The 19,210-nt window shown below is 32.7% G+C and overlaps 1 protein-coding gene across 17 annotated transcripts in view; it reads left to right on the forward strand.

Moving 5' to 3' along the window:
• LOC117611675 (CUGBP Elav-like family member 1-A) overlaps window positions 1–19,210 on the forward strand; it is a 770,692-nt gene that overhangs the window by 114,295 nt on the left and 637,187 nt on the right. For 3 of the 17 annotated variants that reach the window (XM_076690520.1, XM_076690511.1, XM_076690515.1), the window contains exon 2: window positions 16,197–16,830. The exons of 11 other annotated variants lie outside the window; for them this stretch is intronic. The gene's annotated coding sequence lies outside the window, so the exon portion shown is untranslated. Of the gene's footprint in view, window positions 1–14,133; window positions 14,332–16,196; window positions 16,831–19,210 lie in introns of those variants that run through there. 3 more of the 17 variants (XM_076690514.1, XM_076690516.1, XM_076690512.1) reach the window with 2 other exon arrangements.

The following is a 19,210-nucleotide window of genomic DNA, read 5'->3' on the forward strand; positions in this document are numbered from 1 at the left end:
GATCGTTTGATAGTTATCATTTAATTGTGTCGAGACGAAACACGATATTGCCCCAGAGAATCAGACAAAATTTTTAGTAATTTAATTTTCTCGTTTAAATATATCACTGGACAAATTTTTAATTGGAAAACGATGTGGGATTCCATGTATTTTAATCAAACGTATTTCTCGTTTTTGAAATTCAATAATTCATTACGACCTATAGCCATTATTTTTCATGTGTTTGCACTCTATCCAATCATGTATAAATGCTGCCAGCAAATATCGAGTCAATTAAAATAAGTTGTTTGGAAAAAATATCGTACCAAAATCGTATGTTACAAAAAGTGAACTCCTTTTTTATCTTTACATCAATAAAGTTAAGTCGGTGAATCAATGAATTATCATGTAGGTATTCTTATGACCTTTATGTATTTGTTTTTCTTATCCTGATTCTTACGTACTGTTTGCATTGTGCATTACGATTTGGTACGTAACTTTATAAATTTCATACAATTGTTAGCAACAGACTCTCTTGATTGTTTTAGCGAAGCCGATGGTTTCCTTCATCCACTTTTGCGAATGATTTATCATTAGAAGTGCGATATATACAGAGTTAATCGTTTAATTTGACCATTTCAATTTTTGCCATCATTTGCAGAGAAAAATGTTTATGTACAAACAAGCTAGAAGTTTTTTAATAGGTGGAGGACTTTTAAAGACTTTAAAATCACGTCTATTCTTTTCAATAGAATGGTGTTCTTTATTTACATAGAGTTATCTATATTGTACTATTTGAAATACTTTACATTGTATATTTTGGCAGAAGTTTATGTATATTAAATATTGTAGCTTGATGTTTAAAGTACTTATCAGACAGGTAACATTTTCCCTAAAACAAAATAATTATTGTTAGGAACCTTTTATAGCATCATATAGAAAGAGTTTTATGAAAATCCGATTTGTTAACAACTAAATAATTTTATATGCTATTTAAGAAAACCTGAATTTTTTGTTTTGGATAATCCTGTTCCTAGTATCAGTGATCATTGCAAAATGTTTTAAAAAAAGTGCTTCCAGGACATCTATTATATTTTCTATACTTTTTGATATCTTTGTACACAGAAATTACTAGAAGTGTGTGAAAATATGTTCTTTAAAATTCAGGAAAACTTATCCAAAATTCACAATGAGTTTTTTTTAAATAATGTCCCAAAGATGTATATTGTTTTGATCACTCTTGGTAGATATACCCCTTTAAGCAACCGGTCCCCTGAATCTTATACATATGTACTTAAATACTTACCTGTTGATTTCTAAAATCACACGTTTTCCAAACGTTCTAAAGTTGCACATGAAAATAATAGTAGTATGGATAAGTGGCAGAATCATTTATTAATGCAAATGTACAATATATTAAAAACAAATAAAACTATCTAACATTTAATACTTGAAAACATTAAATATTAACTTGTGTTTTTAATAAAATTATATTTTACTAACAACAGATGGAATAATATTAACACCTTTTAGGCTCATGATTATTATTCATCGTTGAACTGTAGTTACGCATTAATAAAGTAAGTAACCAAGAAATGAACTTAGTTACTTTGGGACCCCATTTCAAGGAAGGTTCCAAGTAATTTTCCTGATGATCGTGACTGTTGTGATATTGACCCTTCTCTATGGTACTCTAACGGTACCATTACTTGCGCTTTAACGAAATAAAAAATTGCCAGTCATCATTACTACAGAAGGGATGGTTTAGCTTTACGTACCAAACAACTCATAACAACAATGTACAGTAAGATTTATTGCCCTCGTAAATGCTTCCGAGTTCTCTTTTGTTGACGTTACTTTTATCGTGGAAGAGCTTTGATATTTTCTTTGTCATTAAATTTTCGGTACATTTAGTATAAAGCAAGTCGCAATAAATATTCTTACGCTTTCAATTAATAATTGGATGTACATGCGATTATTTTGGAAGAAATGTTGGGAAATACTTATTATGGAGAATACGTACTACATTAATACATTCGCTACCACACGATAAAAATCTTATGGAGTAGAATTTTTTTTAAAAATAAATCTCATTTATTATTTCTACAATACTTCGTTATTTCTATTACATACACTTTGAGAATTTAGAATTAAAAAATGAAGAGAATTCCTTATAATATGGACCGTGGATTTTTATAAAAATTTCAGTTAGACAGCTGTTATGACAGCTAATTTAAGTAAATTTTTACTAATTAAGTAAATTTTCGTACTCATATCAACGGTATATCGTAAATTTTCGTATTGTTGTAAACTTTGAATTTCAATTTAAAAATAAAGTTGGCATTTAATTTACTTTTATAAATAACTTTTTGCTTAAAAATAGAAAGTATTTATTGTTTTGTATTGCCGCCTACAGTTATAAACATCACTTTCTATATTATATATTATATTATAAACCATCAGTTTTGATAGAGGAGCATGTTACTTTCAAAATAATCCATAAAATTCTCTTTTACTTTGATGGAAAAAATTTACTGAATAAAATTATCGGGTGTAAGCTGATACATCTTCAAAAGAGCTATGATCTGATTGTGAGTATTGAAACTATCAAAAAATCATACACAGATGATCCATCAACTAATTATACATGCACTAAATAGATTCAGAGAATGAAACCTTTTTTGTTTTTAAAAGTTTGTGTTGAGCTCCGTGAATTCGAGCACTCAGCATGAGCTCTGACTTGATTTCGAATTAACGATTTCAAATCTGTATAAGATGATCAGTTCAGAAAAACACATGCTTTGAATACTAACGTGACTTTATTTTAACCATGCCTTGACTAAAGGCGATCTGATACAAATTGAGACGATAGTTTTGGAAATGAAGTACAATTGATTGTTCCATTGACTTCGTTGTTTTATCGATTCTGTCTGTCGGGTAACAAATTTTTGGTTTAAGTCACCTCAAATGGTATGATTTTGACGGGGGCGACCCACTCGGATTGGCTGAATCGGTTTGCGCTGATTTTTGTATTTGGCTAACGAGTAAGTATAATAGTCACCACCGTCGACTGACAGGTAGCGACGTTACCTTTGTGACGTCGTGTCGGGGAAATTCCGGGTGGTTGAGAAATGACCGTGGAAGGTAATAAACTGAAGGAGCATTTTTGACTCTGACAAACATTTTGAGAATAAAGGATGCGAAAATAAAATATACTAATTCCGAGACAATAGAGGTACGTAATCAACGCGAAATTATTTCTGGTAAAGTAAACTATTCAATGGCTTCATAAATTTATTGTTGCCACGGTTCAGTTCAGAATCTTTTTAAGCTGCGAAACTATTGACGGTGAATTTGATGGTTTATAAATGTTGGGACAAGCCCGTGATTACTTTAAGATTGGACTGTTTCCTACTGAATGAAACTAACTTATAGGCTAACGATAAAGAGTTGCTGCGGGTTTGCGCCGCAACAGTTTGCTTGCGAACAAGTTATAGGTGAAATAGCTTACGATAGTAAAAGTCACATTTTGTTATTAAATGAGATTTTGACGTTTTATTTATTTCCCCTTTAAGTTTAATACGCACTGTAAAGATAATATATTACTGATGTATTAATTTATTTATAACTCGAATTATGGTTCACACATAAAAATGAAATTTTGTACTTATAAAAGTGCTTTGTGTTTTTATAACACATGCTATACACACTGAATATATTTTTAATGTAAAACAGTATTAAATTAATGTTTAAAACGTGTACATTGTACATGAATGGCGGTACATGTGCATGAATACGCATTTTTTGTTTTTGACTTTTGTAAAGTATTTTAGAAAGATTCGTAAGTGGCTGTGACCGAACAGGGGTTAACCATTATGCAGATTGCGTCAAGTAGAGTTAACATTGTCGGTAACGGTTTGTCTTATCTCGTTAACGGGCGGATATAATTTCGATAGAAGTGCTTTCAGTCAGTGCTAATCAACGAGTGCGGTGGCTGGAAACACGTGTGGACATAATGCGCGTCCGAAACAGCTCGGAAATAGCAATCTATCAATATCATAGCTGATCTGGGCTCGGTTTTCAACGTTAATCAGTAATTAATTAGTCCCGTCGATAATTGTTCGTCGTTCATTACCGAACGTTTTTCGTTGCCAGCCATATTCGACCCGGCTGCGTCGAAAAATGTAGCCGGTCATCACGGAATTAGTTGGCCAAGCACACGGCTCGTTCATTTTCGTGCGTTTCATTGAATATCGAGGAATGTATTCACGCATTGTATCCTCTCTGTTGGTTCGAATGATCAGGCGGTATCATTGGAATATGTAGCAAGTAGCAATACATTAGCAACGCTTCGCAGTGGAACGTACATTCGTAATGATAGCATGTACAGCATTTATTTGGATTTATAACCACTTACGAAGCGTGCCGCTAATGAAATTCATCCCTGGTATTATACTATACAGTTTTCCAATGAAAGCTTTGGTATGCTTTTTTATTATAACGAAATATAAACTTTCATTGATTATAGAAAGACAATAAAGTTTAAATGATCATTACAATTTTTTGGCAAGAAGTCATTTCTTTTAAATAGCTATATTTCCTTTCGAATTAAAAAAAGGACTCAAAAATCACTATGTGCAAGTGATTGCACTTTGAATTTCTACCTATGCCTATCCAACGATCCTACCATTAAGGCACAAAAGAGATTTTGCTTTTAAGATCACTTAAACCTATGTAGATTTCGCGTAGAATTCTAGCAAATCTAAATTTTCCGGATTTTTATGTCGTTCGAATTCATCCATTAGTTACTTACCTTATGCATTTATGTACAGTACCAAGCATGATAGGTTTTCCTAAAAAAAATACACCCCCCTGAAATTATGTGAAAATACACCCTCTACGCCGCCCTCTTCGAAAAACTTCCTACCTTTCTCTTTCCCGGGCTCCGGCGTTTCCTCCAAGATGGCCTCAGAAAGTATGATAATATAGAAGAAAGGGCCCCATATACTGTCCACCGATCACGATCACGAGAAGTCCCATGAGAATAACGCAATCTGATCAGTCGCACCCCACCTGAACTCACATTTACTTTCGGTCGTGACGTACGATTGGTCGAAACGATCACATCTACTAATTAGGCTCATGTAAAAATAGGGGGTCTGTCGATGTTTGCGTAGTATGTACCCCTTTTGCTCCTGTGACAGTACATCTGGGGATAGTACATATAACTGTACACATAGGAATAGGCCCACCATTTGCATATAAACATTTACGAGAAATTGAATTGATATTTATGATATTTAATGATTAAAATTTATATTATATTATTTCTAAGTCACTTTTATTAATATTATTATCGTTCCCCTGTAATGCCATTTCCCCTAGAGAGGCCTACTTTGTTCGATATTATACATAATACAAAGAAGGATGGAGGCAAAAAATCCGTGAAAGTGAACAGTAACGTTCCTCCTTAACGAAACATGTTAAGACATGCTTCATTTGACAGTGTACACACTAATTACGATTATTAATTCTGTAACTGGGAAGTAGCAATTAGTGTGCGTGATATAAAGCCTGTCAAGCAACGTTGAAACATTAGGCGTCAAATGACACGTATCAATTCGAAATCTTCCGATCGACAACAGTCGGCAATGCTAGGACCCGTGGTCGAGTATAATTGTGCGCTCGTAGCCGACCGAAAACAGTAATTCATCAACACATTGGAACGAATTGGCGGAACCCACGTCCCTAATCACTAATTAGCCAATTAGCTCACGCAATTTTGCTAATAACGGCTGCGCATATCGGACCGATGAATGACGCGGCACAACTGCAGCCACCGTTAAAGCAGCATTCAACGTGCAACGACGATATGCTGGCGGTGTTCCGATTATAGCCCATCCCGTAATTAGTATTGCATCGACAAACTTGCCACCTTTCGCGGCTGCACTCATCAACCTGATCGTGTTTTGCACCTCGCCAATGATACTCGAACGTCGCCAGTGTCATTATTTACTTGGCTATGATATCATTTCTCGTTTTCCTGCATACAAACTGTAACGCATGTATTGATTACAATATATTTTTCTGTATATTTATTTATCCTGTACAGCATCGATGCCTCCATATATCATGTTTTAGAGTTAAGGGTGTAAATATCGTAACTTCGGTTGGATTAATAAGAGTATATTTGCTATTATTACATGTTTATAAAGCTTATAAACAGACTCTCTCTATAGGAACTCCCTCTATCAGGTACAGGGACCAAGTATGTAAGTACATTCTTAGGAGAAGGGCCTTGTCCCAGGCACATGCGTTGTTGTCGATGGGGTGGGGTTAAAAGCGCGGATTAGGGAGAGCGCGAGTAAACATGACGTAATTCCTAGTCACTTCTGAAAAAACATCAACAAAGTAACAGATAGTGTTGGCTATTATTCGAATAAAGGATATAATAAATAACGAATAGAATTATAATTACATAACATTGCAACTTTTTATGAATTTTGTAATACATATATAATCTACGCGCTCCATATTTTGAATTAGATCAATGTAAAATCCTTTTTTCTAATGAAGTCACATATGTATGCAGAATAATTATACCAAATGTCAGAACCTGTTTTTTTTTTTTTTAATTTGTGCAAATATTCTAATTCAATACCTTTTCAACGAATGCATTGTAAGATAATTAGAAACATTGTATGCGTGTATATAGAAATATGAAAACGACATTACCCAAGTACTTATGAAGTACTTTAATAATAAATTAATCAGTCCATACGTATAAGAAACATAACTGAAATGACAGAAATTTCAGTTCTTTTTAACAGTCGTCTAGAAAAAACACTTTGTATGATCTTTTTAATCAAGACTGTTATTTTTAGAACTGTTTCAACTCCTACATTTAATAATTATATCATTTTGTTATAATTTTGGTAATATCTTGACTGTTCTGAACTTCGTTTCTTCAATAGCAGAAAAGGTGATTTCACGTTTTGATGTAGAAAATAAGAGTTCCACATTTAGTAGGTGTTACAGACGTACTGTGAGTCGCGTGAGAATCATTTGCACCTGCGGAAAAAAATGTAACGATGCCATAGCGCCCTTGACGATTTGCAATGCTAATGACGTTCTTGTGACTTTTCATTTCTGCTCGTCGACGCTCCACTATTTCCTCTTGCACCCACATCGCAACCATCCGAAATTATCATACAAAGCTGTTTCGCGTAAATACAGCACACGGGAAAGATTTTTCATCGTTTGGTCCGCTTTTTTTTCCTTTAGATCTCGCGCAAGTTTCTGTATTTTAAAATGTATTTTACGTGAAATTTCAAACTAAATGCTTTAAAAGTTCCCTCTGATTTTATACATCGTACAGTATGTACCATAATAACTGGGCATAACGTTAATGGTAAAATTCAGTACATGCAAATAGGTAATTAAATAAGAAAGTTCATATAAACGTGTACAATTATCTGATCTTGTTTCTGAAGTACAATTTTCTTTGTGTTGTATATATGTACTAATTTTCGCCTGTTTTCATGAAAATTGTTAGTAACCTTTTGTTAGTTTTTCATCTTAATTTGACCCTAGGTGTTAAAAGTCATAAAGAAAAGATAAAGAGTATAATTTGAAAATTCCTTTATTACGGTGCATACTAATGTGAATGAAAGTCGTAAGCACCCTAGTTCATTGGCGTACATGCATCGGCTACATTTTTAAAACTTTAAGATTCTAAAATTCCACAATTCTAGAATTACAAAATGAAATTTAAAATTTCCAAATTGACGCAATTTCCAAATTTCTATAGAACCTGACCTATCCCCAAAATATTCCAGTTACGTCAATGCTTTTACAAAGAAAAATTTAGCGGATTTAAGGTCAACGACCGAAGCAGTTCGTTGGTTCGTCCCCAATGATCTATCTGTTTATAAATAACGCTCATTTAAAAGATGCTTTACAATTAAAATGAGATGGTACATCAGCGATTATAAATCAAATACGGTATATGATTTCAAGTAGAACTTCGAGTTATTCATTTAAGTTTCCTTTTAAAAAGTTGATACATGATGTAACAGTTATTGACCCATTTAGGAAAATATTTAATATTTATCACAGAACAACACTTATGGCATATTAATTTGAAACATAACACCTTTGATACCAGATATACCACATATGTGACTTTAAGAGCTATCCATGGCTCAATGTCACATATGCATCTGCGACGGAAATTGCATTGCAACCGACGCGACATATGGAACATATAGGTATATTTTATATGTAAAATTATAAAAGTTTGATAAGTGTTAAGCTTTGATGCAAATGACTGTATAAATCAATGTTCTTAACCTTCGGACGGCGAACCATGGAGAGAGTCCCAATTTTAATTTAATGTTACATTTTATATCATTTTCATTTTCTAAATTTTACATTGTTTATCTAAATGTTATTCCTTAAATATATAAAAAGTTTTATTTAAAAATTATATATTCAACTTTAGATCAATATCCTTGTATGTATTTTGGGATGAAGTTCCGAATACACCGGTCGCCAATCAAGATAAAATTTTAAGGGGGAGGGGGGAGGGAGGAGGGGACCCCAAATATAAAGTGGTATCTTCGGCTTCCTATTAGTTTCCGAGATATTAATTAAAAACTTTCGTACAATACATAGAATTTTTCCTATACAGACGTAACTAACACAACCGTCTTCGTGTAGTAAGCTGTCATTGTCAAGTGTCAAACAGCCGTTGACACAGCGGGTGTTCCAACCTGACTATCTATAAGGTGTCCTATTCAAAACTTTGGAGATACGACGAGTGTTGCAGCGATGCCGGCCGCCTTCCGGCGGCCGGAAATTTGTCTGGCCTGACCTAACCTACGTATAAATCAAATGTGTTTAATTCCTTGAGAATTAGTAATAAAATATAAAACTTAACGTAATGTAACTAAAAAAATGGATTTTACATGGAACACCCTATAGAAACGGAAGCCGATATCGCTATGGTGTGAACGGCTGTTCGACACTTGATGATGACGGTTGCTACAGCGAAGACGGTAGTGTTAGTTGTGTCTGTATAGGAAACATTCTATGTATTGTACGAAAGTTTTTAATTAATATCTCGGAAACTAGTAGGAAGCCGAAGATACTACTTTATATTTGGGGTCCCCTCGGACCTACATATATATTATATTCGGAACTACAGTCAAATAAAGTACTAAACTTCTCCATACTATGTACAGGGTGTTCCACGACTACGTCAACAACCGAAGAGGGATGATTGACAAGGTGATTCTAAACAATTTTTTTCTTTACCAAAATGTTGATTATGGCTTCGTTTTCGAGTTATTAACAAAAAACACTGGCCAATCAGAGCGCGCCTTTAGCGCGGGCCGAACCACGAGAGCACAACCACGGCTTGAACGGAGAGCAAACCCAACACTCTCGTGGTTCGATCCGCGCTAAAGACACGCTCTGATTGACCGGTGTTTTTTGTTACTAATTCGAAAACGAAGCGTTAATCTACATTTTGGCAAAGGAAAAAGTTTTTTAGAATCACCTTGTCAATCATCCCTCTTCGGTTGTTGACGTAGTCGTGGGACACCTTATATAATAGTTATTCAATCGAAAATAAAAAGTTTTTTCATTGCCTGCTATCTTGTGTCACATATACAAATAATGAATTGCTATATCGTCATGAAAACATGTGTTGGATAGCTGCTATCTTTCCATTATGAATCATTTACTTCGTGATTCACTCCACCACTTATTGTATAGAAGCAATATGTATTATTTTATTCGTTCATTATTTTAAAGATTTGTTTAATACATTACTATATTATTTACTAAGAAGTTTCCCAATGTAGGTTTTCAATTTAATACCGGCTATTATAACATAAGGTCAAGGCTGTTCAATATTATTCTTCCTACTTTTTCCTGTTTTTATTAATTTATGTTAGTGTTGTCAATTTTATAGAGTTATTCATTGGTGACCTTTACAGTAATTATGTGAATAGGAAATAATTTCTAAAGTTTAATTTAATTTCTTTTCTGATGAACTTTTTTCGTTTTACTGAATCAAAACGTTCTCCAAAACTACATTGTCTTCTGTAATATTATTAGAGCACTGGTTATAAAGCAAAATTTTTGTGTAAATTGTATTAATTAATATCCTTATATTTGCACAAACTCGAAATTAACCAATTAAAGATAGAATTTTTATTTAATTCCAGTTTGGAATTTGGTTAATTTGATTAAAGAAGTTCATTATAAACTTAAAGTTGAAAATTATATATTTTGTAGTCAAATTTTTTTTCTAATTCTCATTTTAAATCCTCTAGTAAGACTTATGGTGAAAAATAAGTTAAGTAAGTAAAATGTGGCTAAAATTGAAAGTTATCGGCGAGGCACAGTTTTCGAGAGGAGAATTCGGCTTGACGGGAGGAGCTGCGTGAAGTTAGCGACATAATGTTGAGTTAGGCCGTGTAAATAGGAAGTACCAGCCGAGCTAGATGGATCCCTCGACTGAACAATACCTCTTTGTCAAGTTGCAAACGGCTGTTCCGCGCCGGCAAACAACTGCTAGTGCTTAGCTATGCAATAACGATACCAGCCCACCGTCTGCATTGTTATTTCTATGAGAAACTAAACCTACTCTTCGCCCTTATCGAGTTAACGTTTATATTTGACACTTGCGTAACGTCTGGGCTTGCTTTCGCAAGAAATCTGTTGATGCAATTATTTGAAAATGATAAATTCAATCAAATTTATCGTTTGTGTTGAAAATTATAACAATGCTATTATTGCAATGCATTTTTGTTTTGATTCGGATCAGCTGTTATCGTGTCTTCTTTTATGAAAAGAGAATATTGCGTTGCAATGATATGTAGATATTCAATGTTACTCCAGTGGCGCAATTATAATTGTCCGATGGGATGGTCAACAAATTCTTTCCTACGTTGTTAGTACATATTCTGATAATTCATAATATTAGGTAAGTCTAATTTTCTTCAGTTGTGTTTATTCACGACAATGTTCTCCCAAAATTTCAAACATATTAAAAAAAGAGGTTCTTCATTCCTTAATAAAGGGACTCACTTAGTTGCACTAATTTGGTAGCCAATGATTTTTTGATGTCCGATTCGTCCAAATAATGATTGATAACGAAAGTGGGTATTGAAACGTAAAGAGATTGAAGAGATATACTGAATCTACATTTTAAGAATTTGTTATGAGCGAAAAATTGGAAAAAATGATTTGTAAATTAGATGATGATTAAAAAGGAACAAATAAAAATGTTGTCTAGAAAATTATTTTAAACAATTTCATTCTTGATATTCGAGGATTTTAAAATTTGTCTAGGTAATTACATTTAAAATTAAAATAAAATAAATTTCAATCATATAATAGCCCATTTGTTTAATAAAATATACATTATTTATGAACGTACCATGTCAGCAGCTTTGTCAAATAGGTAATGCTGCTGACGCATGACGTCCCATATTCGTATTTACGAAAGACGTTATAAAGACAAACAAACCCTCTCCAATGATGTTGAAATAAACGTTATTATATAAAACAGAGACAGTTTTAGTAAACAAAAAGTATAACATTCCTGGGGTTGGAAAATGAAGTTTCAATAGCAGCGAAGATGCTAATTGAAATGGCATCACCAACGCCGGATCAAGGGGAGATCTAAAGGGAGCTACGGCCCCGAGCCACGCTTCCTAGAGGGCTTCTTTCTAACTCTTCCATTAACTATATCAACGAATATTAAATACAATTTCTTTTACTGTTGCCTTTCTCGTTTGCAATTAAATGATATTTAATTTTATTTAGAAAAAATTTCGATTTCTGAATCAAGTTTATCAACCAAGGAGGCCCTCAAAGGTTTGATATCCCGCCCCGGCACCCCAGAAATCCTAATCCAATCCGGGATATTACTATTGATATCATTGGATTAAGTATACTAGAGTAACACAATTGTGACACTACAATATCAACAGGATACGTCTAACAAGAGTTACCCCAGGGATCATTCTGATAATTAATTAGGCTTCAAAAAATCAATTTTCCTTGCATTTTTTAAAAATGTACCTTTAAGAATATATTGTTAAAATATAACCGTTAACAATTGAAATATTAGGTCGGCTAAAAGGTATTATAACTGTTTCATAAAAAATTAAAAGTAGAAATCATGTCATTTTGGCCACAAAATGTCCCTAGAGGTATTTGTCAAAAATAAACTAATTTTTTGAGAATGTCATAATACAATGGCTTAAAATTTATCAGGAAATAGTAGAAGAAACGATAAATATATTTTACAATAAACTTTTAGTTATTTATAAAAGATTTGTATCTGAATTTTCTAAACTTTATACTACCACCTTATAAAACACGTTTGCCCCTTTAGAAATTTTTTTTAAATAAAAACTGATGAACCTTTTGCTATAGGTACAGTACTTCTATGTTAAAGTAATAAAAGTTATAGGAAATATTAGTCGAAATTTGCGCAATTTTTCTTTTAGAAGTATTTTGCAGTGATCACTGTTGTTTACAGTTGAAATATTAAAAATAAAAAATTCAAAAATTGATATTAATACTATATACATATTATGTTATATAGTTTTTATAAGTCCAGAGTTTTGAAAAATTAATTTGTAACAAAATGGTGGTAGCTGAAAGTTAATATGTGAAAACTACACTGTATAACTATATTAACAGCAGCAAAATCCTGAATATTCATAAATCTATTAAAATGATGATAGGAACCCTTAAAAAATTTTCGTTTTGACAATGAGTTTTGAAATCTCAAAACTTCATTTAGCTTGGGTTAGATCTCATCTTGAAAGTATAAAATTAATCTTATTACTCTAACTGCAACTGTGCTCTTCATTTTCCAACGTGACAAATGTCACGGTTGCATTTTGCAATCATGCAGAAAAATAAAATTGTTTTATTTTTATGAGCAAAGAATGAGCATGGTATGATTTATGCCGTCAGCCACGTGTTTACACGTTCATTTAATGACTCCAACATCTATTGTACGCATTGTAGAATATTTCCTCGTGCAATAAATGTCAAATATCTTTTATATCATTTCATCCACGGCAAGCCACGGATCTAGTTGCGTCTCGAGGACGTCGTTCGTTGTGTAAGTCGACAGTACAAAATGATCCAACTGTTATCTAATCTCGAAGAGCCGCTCCGTATTTTTTTCTCGTCGCCTGATGTTGATAGTTAAGAAATGTTTATTCGCAAACATACCTCACGTTATATAGGTATGTGCATCCGGTTTTAAGGTAAATTCTTTGTGGCAGGGTACACAAAATTCATATATAGTTTTTCCTTTTCCAAGAACGGTGTCACATGAAATTTGTGTCGCTTTCTCCTCAGTTTCTATGCACATTCGTCAATCTTATTACGAAGAGAAGTTTTCATTTGAAAATAGATCATTTTTAGAATTTTATGTATTTAAGAAAATAAAATATAAGTTATGTAACCATAAAGTTCAATCATTTTTTATGTTGTATTCGGACATTATTGAAAATAACAAATTCCTTTTGTATTCTGATTTTGAATTTGAAGTTTGAATTTCTGATGATAATAAAAAGTTCCTTGTTTGCCGAAGTGAAGGAATCAAGAAAATTATTTAAAATAAGATTGTTGCTGAAATTGTTTTTAATTATAACTTTCCGACTAATCATATATTTTCCTGCGTAAAATTATTAATTTTTTTCGAAATTTTTATGAATATTTTGCCGTGACCGTAAATATTTTCGTCAGCAATTTTATAAACTTGAGGAACTCTCTTGGCTTTTAATTTTAGATAATTATATGAATATCAGCATCAAATGAAATATACAAAAAAGTTTTTATTATCTTCAATGACATAGAAATACAATATAAACAATCTTTTTAAATAAGATTCTATAAATAACTTACTTTTAGCATTAACCAATAAAATATTGTTTCTAACTAAACAAAATACATCTTTTCACTATGTTATTATTTCCAAATCAAACAATTTGTATTGCTAAAAATTCATTAATTTTTGATAACTGAAACTGTTAATTCATATTTCGCGGCTTATGGAACTTACTGAATCGATGCTACTGCTATCTGTTGGTCGAGTGTCAACTGTATATGTATATCAATATGGATCCTTTGATTCTTGAGGATGTCTAAATTACGTGTGTTTTATTACTGTTTATTTTTCTGTTTTTTTGACAAATTAATTTGTTTATTGTCGTGATATTGTGACCCTGTGATAACACGTGATATATAAATTCGTAAAGTGTATTGGCCGGTGTGAAGAAATTGTTTCGGCTTTATAAATGAAAAATTCAGGTATTTATGTAATTCAGACTTAGAATTTTTATTTAAAATTTACTTTGATACCTTTATCATAATATTTTATTTTATATTAATACAAATTTCTAGTGCACGTAACAGAAACGTGTTAAAATTACTTGTATTTGTGGTTAGACTGTTAAGTAAATAAATAAACATTAATTAGGGCTATCTGAGATTATGGTTTGGTGATCAAAATTTAACAGTTTATTACATTATTTATAATCATTAATTATTTAGATTCTTGTTTCGTATTTTACGGGTTGCTGGATCTGGTGGTTATGTATATATCGAATACACTTATCAATCGATACTAAATCTTTCGATTCTCGAAAACGTCGGTGCGTTGCTAAAATGAATTACTTTATTTAAAAAAGAAACGGAGTATTAGTGAAGAAACTACGATTCAATAGACATTTTATTTCAAATCAAATTTCTGCCTTAAATTCCAAACTATCTCTTTTATATCTTATACTGTACTATGTACTTTCTGCACTGGCAATTTTACCTGCTGGGTACAGAAATTATTTTTCATACTTTATTAAAAAAAGAAAGTGTTTAGTTTCTTAATAGGGGTTAATTGACCCCTCTATCCCCCCTCCCCCATTCGCGAAATGTGCTACTGCTTCCTAACCCGGTTAACCCTGATTAGTGTACGGAAAACAATTGTAACTCATATTCTTGATATGTTACGAACAATAGAATAAATTAATAATGATAAGCTGAAATTTTGCTAATTTTTACAGTTCGTGTTCATTTTCAACGAAAATTTATTATTTTGTGTTGCTTGATATAAAATGATTTTCTTAATAAGAATAAAGTTATTGTAAAATTTTAACCTTTAACGATGTTTCAACTAAAAAATATATTAATTTAAAAGATTCTCAAGATAATAAATAAATGTTCATATTCCTTGAAACATTTTGAAACAACTTTCTTTCTTTTTAATCAGACATTTTCTTTTTTTTTCTATTAATTATACGTACTGATAATCAAGAACTCTTACTCCTTATAATGTTATTTTTTCAAAATAATATGTTAGACAGGTCCTGAATTATACTCCGATTCTGAAGAATATGAAAAATAAGTGTATGTTTTATATTCTTATCTACAATAGTTATAAAACTTAAATTCCATTAATAAAATCAATGTAAATATAATGTAAGAAAATATTACAAACTACCAATTTTGAAAAATGAACATCGTCTCTATAAAATAATCGCCAAAATTTTTGTTAACTTTGTTTGAAATAATTCACGTTACAAACTTACTAATTTAAAGGTGGCATTAAGGAAATATCTTACAGAGGTAACCCAGACAGTAATTGTACTAAATAAATTCACAGAACTGAATCTTTTCATGGTTTGATCTTTTTTCTTTTCCACGATTTTGGAAAGATGCATCAGTGTACAAGTCTACTTTTCAGCACAATGTTTAAATAATATTCATACAAAACAAGTATTTTTCACATCATATTGTTACTTACTCTACACCACTGGCTTCTGATTTTAATCCTTGTTTTTAACTTGTTCTCAGAACGTTTACAATTGTTATTGATTATAAATAAATCTCAAAAATAATTTCAAGCTATTATTTAGAGCTTGAGAATCCCACGTATGCATTCAGTAAAACCCAAAGTTTCCAAGTTATTCGATAAAACAACTTTTTCAGCACTCCACACCCTTCAACATGGACGGTTGCTAATAGAAAAAAAAAAAAAACAAGTTGAATATTTTGTCGAGTTCTGTATCATACCAATATTTTATAAAAATATAATGATGTTCTTCGGTAGATACATTGATGTTTGCATGAAACACAAACGACTGCAAGTGAAGAGAACTAAGACCGAACCTTGGTTGCAGATGACACTTGGCATGCGGTCGTCGTAGGGTCGACGCATCACCACGTCCACCCTCGTGCTCGCCAAACAGTCATCATGATCACGAATGGGCAGCTAAAGAACGTCGTCATAGTTCACGGCACGTCGTATAACGTGTAAAATTCTGCTAGTCCCGCACTAAGTATCAGCTTTCGGAGGATTTGATACTCGGTGGACAGTGAAAAAGAATCGAAGGCATGAAGAGGAAATCGAAAGGCGTGTCGGGTGTTTGGTGAAAAAGTATCGAAGAAAGCCGAGCGTTAAGCGAGCTTAAACGCGAACAACCGTAGAGTTAGCTGTTGTGAGGTGAAAACGTGTCTGGTTCGTTCGTGAGGGATGCGGCCCATGGGCGAAGGGTGGGGTCTTTGGGCACCGATAAGGCTTATCCGAAGATACCATGGCCGCCTGGCTGCTCGGCTCTCCTCGTCAGTCATAGTGCTCAGGTGGCGTCGACGAGATCGTCGTTCGGTTTAGCTTTACGCGAGTTCGCGCCTATTACACGAATTCCACGACCGTGTCCCGTTTCATGAACGAGGATTAAAAGCCAGCCACGTAAGCACGAGAGGATCTCGAAGAAGTGGCGGTGGAAGGGTGGAGGAGCTGCAGCTGAAAAACAGGTTGGAAAAAGGATCTTGCTAGCGAACAATGTCGTTCTCTCGCGTTGACTGCTCCTCTCTTGTTCCTCTCTAATCGTTCTGCTTTCAAAGCGTCTGGAGATTTTAATTTGACGTTTTAACGCGCGAAGTGGTCAGTGGCGAAATGAAGGAGCCTCGAGGAGGAAAGAGAGCGGCTAAAGAGGATGAGTTGGCCATGGCACGGTCGAGCCTACGAGACGGGAGCGGAAAGGAGAAGGACGGCAGGAAGAAAGCGAGCAAGCGGTGCTAAGGACAAAAGCGTTAGAGGGTTACCCGACGGAGTGAGAGAGTTAAGCTCTTTCCTGCGCGCTTTTCTCAGCCCGCGGCTATCGCTTTTTTTCTTCGTACCTGCTCTCTTTCTCCCACTGAACTGAGGCTCCTCAAGCTTCCTAGCATGGGTGCTAAATTATTCGTGACCCCTTTGACACTTGGCAGTGGTGGCAAGTTCCGGTAATTGTGCCTCTATCTTTACTCTCTATCCTCTAGTTTGACTTTCTTCGTCTTTACTTCTGCATTCTCTTGATCGTCGTTCCTTGATCTTTTCTCTGATTACGTGGTTGCGTTTCTTTGAGTTCAAACTGAAATCCCTAGACTAGTAGGCGTCGTTGATTTTCGATCGAATAATGTCTTTAACCCTTTTTCCTTGGAATAATGGACAGTGCAGTGATTCCATATAACTTTAAATTAAGTACATATGCTTTAATGCGTGTTGCAATTGTTGCATAGCAAATTAGTTGTGCACTTGAAAATTTAATAAAACTAATAATGCTGCATACTGACGAATTTTTCCAAAATCGTGGACAAGAGTCAAAAACAAGATTTAATTATTTGAATAAGTTTAGTATAATTAGTTTATGAATTATTCGTGCATAATTTTTTATATTATTAGTGTTTAGATTACAATCCTTTTGCAGCTGATAATTTTATAAAGTAAAATCTTTTGATCAAAATGGATATTTTTGTAATTTTTTTTTTGTGGAAAATTACACCAATCACTTATTACATTGGTTTTATTAATTGAGGTTTAGTTTTAAAGTTGTTGCAATTAAAGATATTGGAAATGTCGAAAAAATGTTTTTACAAAAGTTGTTTAGCATGATGAAAGGCAGAATGTAGTATAAGATGATTTTCACAGATAAAGTAACGGGTGAAATTTGAAAATCATGTTCTTTTTTTAAATCGATTGCTGTATTTTTCAATTTCATAATATGATAACATTTGCTGAGACAAATTCAACGATATGCCATGCAAAGTCGTTTCTTTTTATGGGATATTGTAAAATTGTCAAGAACGGCGGAGTGAGATCAGCGCACGTCGCAGACCTTTACATAAGTGGTATGGAAAAAGGTTGACGTGACAGTGCAGCGCAAACATAATTTTCCACTAGAAGGGCTAAAATAATTTTTGTTCGTGTCTTATTAGTATCGTAATAATATTCAGTTTACCTTTCTTTATTTTTATTTATTCTCAACAACGTTTTTTGAAATTTTCGAAAACATCCCTGTATTTATTAAAAAAAAGGTTTCTAATTTTTTAACCCTTTACGGACGAACGATGTATACAATACATATGTGTCCAAACGTAATTGTCATAGTACATATGTTATAATTCTATACATATTACGTTACATTCTTTTTGAATTGAATTGTAATATTCAAAAATAATTCTATTTTCTATAAATTACTTTTTTTAGACCTTAAAGCTTCTAAAATTTAAACATATTACTGATCTTAGATAATTATGTGATCAAACATAGTGTTCTAAGGATTCTTTGGCAAACCTATAGTAATTTAGTAAAAAAATTTTAGTTTTTGATTCGTTATTTTTTAGAACATATAGGTTAATTTTGTAAAGCAATCTTTTTTCCATGGACTATCAACAGTAATCTACTTCTGTTATTGTTTTATTTCATTTTAAATTGAAATATATTACTTCCAATCTAATGGTTAAACCGCAGTTACTTTTACACTATCCTAATAGAATAGTTAATAAAAAATAAATTGGCATATAGCTTTCGAATTTTGCATTTTATGAATAATTATTTTCTAGAAAAATTGCATGGTTGCAAGGAGAACAGCATTACGACGTATTAAATTTATTTGTAGGTGAAAGTAGTTTGTTATTGTAATAATAAATGGAATATTATATTTTTTATGCAAAGATTCAAAAGAATATTAAATTCTAGTAACAGTAAAAATGTATTAACCTTAATTCATCTCAAAGCTAGATAACTTAGTTTGTTGAAAATTTGCTTGAATCTTCTATCCATGAAACTTCTTCTACTGAAATGTTGTCAATTGTCCACAAAGTATTAAGAAACTTTCCGATTTCTTAATGAATGCATTTACAAATTTGCAGAGAT

Source organism: Osmia lignaria, chromosome 10 (assembly GCF_051020975.1).
Source record: "Osmia lignaria lignaria isolate PbOS001 chromosome 10, iyOsmLign1, whole genome shotgun sequence".
In the NCBI taxonomy this organism is placed as follows: Eukaryota; Metazoa; Arthropoda; class Insecta; order Hymenoptera; family Megachilidae; genus Osmia; species Osmia lignaria.